Genomic DNA, 4,195 nt, shown 5'->3' with positions numbered 1-4,195 from the left:
CAGCCCAGCCCATCCATGGTTGCTAACCACATTCTTCCTTACCGAACAGTTTTACTCTAATGCCTATGTAAGCACACAGAGAGACAGTTTGTAAACCACTTTCACACACCTTGTAATCACAGATGTTACTTACCTTCTTGCATCTTATCCCATAAGCTCCTGGAGGACAGGAGTCACATTTTGCTCATCTGTATAACCTCACTGCCAGCAGAAGTCCAAGCACAAGTCATGCACACAGAACACGTCCTTGAAACAAATGGGTCGGTCATGCTCTTGAGGTCGAGTGGAGAAAGTGGAGGATAATTTTTCTGGCGGCTGTTCTCCCCAGGACTGGCCTAATGCAGTCAGGATGCCGGGATCTTAGCCACTAGACCACCAAGGAAGTTCCCCAAGTCTGCTCTCCTGAAGTTGACACCCTGAGATTCTAGAGTGGCAAAGATAAGTTTTATAATTGTAAGGCACTAGCAGGCTCCTTGACCTCTCCATATCCCAGGTTCCTCATCTAGGACCTAGGGGTGAGAAGGCCTACATCACGTGGGCTTGGTGAAGACTGACTGGACCTTATATGTAAAGTTGCTAACAGTGCCTGGCACCACGTTCAGTCAATGACACCTGTCATTGTCCCTTGCATTGACACCTGGATGTCATTCCTGCCAATTTGGCCACTTATCTGTTCACTTACTCATCCAGGGCCTCCTAAGTACTGGGCATTTCACAGAGTCCCTACGTATAAAAGGGGCAGGGAGGCCAATACTCCCAGTGAGGTCATCCCAGTCCCTGAGCTGGCAGAGTTCTTGGCAAGCTTCTGCTTCTCCTGGCTTGGCTTCCCTCAGCCCCAAGATGTGCTTTTGGCCTGGGATTTTTAAACTTCTTCCCTGGCTTTGAGTCAGAGGGCCTGAGGGGAGTGCGTCCCCCAGTCGTGTGCCAGTGCGCCTCCACTGGCCTACCACTTTGATGTTGAGGACACGTGATTGTCTCTGATGGGAATGAGTGATGGATGAACTGGAGATTTGGGTAGAGTGAGGCCAAATCCCTGTGTGGCTCCAGGAACAAGGATAAATATAGCCCGAGTAATTGCTCATGCTCTTTTAAGGATTAAAAGTCAGCTTTCAGGCAAGCTGTGAAGCTCCATGACCAGGACAGCAAAGGACACAGTGCCTTTTTTAGAGCTGTGTCAACACTCCTTGTATACTGCTGGGTCCCAGGCCTCCAAATACTGTTACTGTTTAAGTAAGGGGTCACCTTCTCTGGTCTATACCGCATGAGGGCAGGGATGGCTCTGAAGTGTCCCTACCACATCCCATCAGCCAACTCTAGTCTGGCACACCCAAAAAACATTTTAAATGAATATGTGAGCTGTGAGAAGGCTGCATTTTTAAAATAACTTTTAGAATAAGATCTATAGACATATATACACTACTATGCATAAAATAGATAATTGATGAGAACCCATTGTACAACACAGGGAACTCTACGCAGTGCTCTCTGGTGACCTAAATGGGAAGAAAATTCAAAAAGAGGGGATATATGTAATGGCTCAGACGGTAGAGCATCTGCCTGCAATGCAGGAGACCTGGGTTTGATCCCTGGGTTGTTAAGATCCCCTGGAGAAGGGAATGGCTACTCACTCCAGTATTCTTTCCTGGAGAAGTCCGTGGACAGAGAAGTCTGGCTGGCTACAGTCCATGGGCTTGCAAAGGGTCAAACACGATTGAGCAATGAACACTATATGTGTGTCTATAGCTGATTCGCTTTGCTGTACAGCAGAAACTGACACGGCAGTGTAAAGCAACTATACTCTAATTTAAAAAAATAATAAAATCTGTGATCTAGTTAACAATAAGGTACCAGTGCCCACTTTCTGGCTTTCATATAGTCGTATATGCTATTACCGCTGGGGGAAGCTGGGGGAAGTGTACATGAGACTCTTTGTACTATTCTTGAACTTCCTGCATTTCTGTAATTATTCAAAAATAAAAAGTAAGAAACCCAAAATAACCTTTAGTCAGGCTCATGCCAATACTCTGACACTTGGGGGAGGCAGTGCTGGAAGATGAATTAACTAAATCCCTGTTTCTAGCAATGCTTCTGTTTCATTACTATTTTTGAATGTAAACACATGACTTATTCACATGATTCAAACTTTAAATGTATAAATAAAATACACAGTGTATACTCTTTGCCCCAGCCACTTAGATTTCCTCCCCATAGGCTACTACATGCTAAGTCACTTCAGTTGTGTCCGACTCTTTGAAACCCTATCGTCTGTAGAGCCCACCGGGCTCCTCTGTCCATGGGATTCTCCAAGCAAGAATACTGTAGTGGGTTGCCATGCCCTCCTCCAGGGGATCTTTCTGACCAAGGACTGAACCTGTGTTTCTTATGTCTCCTGCATTGGCAGATGGGTTCTTTACCACTAGTACCATCTGGCAATTAATGTTAATGTTATTTATTTCTTGTGTTAATTTTAGTGAGATTGTGTGTACACATACATATGTACTTGTGAGTATGTATGTGTGAATGTGACTATATTTGTGTGTGTGTTTACATATCTATGCTGTTCTGTTATCCTACTTTTTCTACTTAACCGTGAGATCTTGGAGGCTTTTCCTGTCCCTGCATTTCCCCACCCTGTGCTGTGGCTATACCCATCATTTTTACGGCTGACAGTTGGTGGACACTTACGTTGTTTCCAATCCTTCTGCTTTTATACACAAAGCTGCAGTGAATAATCGTGTTCATTTGTCATTTCCCCAAGCGTGGGAATATGTTTGCAAAATAAATTCTTAGGTGTGGAATTGGATCAAAGGATACAAGCCTTGTAATTTTGATCATGCTAAATTGTCTTCTATAGAGCGTGCTCATTTCACACACCCATCAGTGACGTGCTTTATGAAATGTGTGTTAATATAGTGATTTTAAATGTTATTTGGTGACCCTTTTGTGAGTCTGGTGAAAGCTGTAGGCCTGTACCCAAGAAAAACAGAAATCACACAGTATTTTGCACACAGTTTCAATTGGCTCAGAGACTCCTGAAGGCTATCCATAAACCCTAATTTAAGAAAATAGGCTGAAGAGAAGGAAGTATGGTACGGGGAAAGACTTTTAGGGCCAAACCACCTAAGTTCACTTCTTTGCTGTACCGCTTACTGGCTGTGGAACATCACACAGGTCTTTTTGCCTCTTTAAATCTTATTAGTTTCCTTTTCAAAAGAATGGTATAGTAGCTCTATTTCACGGGGCACATAGGAAGGTACATGCTTTTATGGAGAGTGTCTAATATAGTGATTAGAATATCGTAGGTGTTCAATATAAGGTTTATATAACACATACAGACACATAGACACACAGACATACACTCACACCTCCTTCCTCACATGCACACAAACTGAAGTTCCTAGTTGTCTTTGCAGGAATTGCTGCTAGATTCATAAAATCAACTTTTGGAGTACCATTCCCTAAAATGGGGTTTTTGGACCAACTGCATAAGTGAGAATCACCCGAGGGCCTTAAATAAAATATAGGTTTCTGGGCCTCACTTTAGAGCCACAAGATTAGAATTTCTAGAAAAGGGGTCCAGAGAGTTTCACACTTGATGATTCTATTGCACAATGAAGTTGGAGAAACTGCAGTAAAGAGTTTGGTAATTCATTCTAATCCCTCTACTTGCAGTTCTAGTAGCTATCACCTTGTGGTTTTGCCAGTGGGAGCCTGTTCCCAGTCGATGGATAGGTGTAGGTGCCTGAGGGAAAGCATGGCTAGTACCCATGAGTCTTCTCTGGTTCCATCTACAAAAACAGTTATTTATGGGTTTGACAGACAGCATGTACTATAGTCTCATCAGGAATCTCTTTCGTAACAAGCAAGGAGAAGAGACAGTCCAGGACTGGATGTCCGTGGAAGGGGCTGGGATAGAAGCCCAGTGGGCTAGGTTTGGGGGAGAAAGCCTGCCACAGCCAGGAACTGAGGATAAGGACTGTATGCAGCCAGGCAGCTGTCACCAGGAGGGCTTGAGGCCACACATCTCGAGGCACCGACACCTAGAGCCCTCAGCATGACTGGCGAACACTTTCTGAGGTGGTAAGTGATGGCCCACCACTAGAGTTGCCAGATTTAGCAAATAAAAATACAGGATGAGCCTTTAAATTTCATTAAATTAGAATTTCAGATTTTATATATATATATATATATATAT

Source organism: Bison bison, unplaced genomic scaffold (genome assembly GCF_000754665.1).
Source record: "Bison bison bison isolate TAMUID 2011002044 unplaced genomic scaffold, Bison_UMD1.0 scf7180017864503, whole genome shotgun sequence".
In the NCBI taxonomy this organism is placed as follows: domain Eukaryota; kingdom Metazoa; phylum Chordata; class Mammalia; order Artiodactyla; family Bovidae; genus Bison; species Bison bison.
This window is presented reverse-complemented; position numbering follows the sequence as displayed.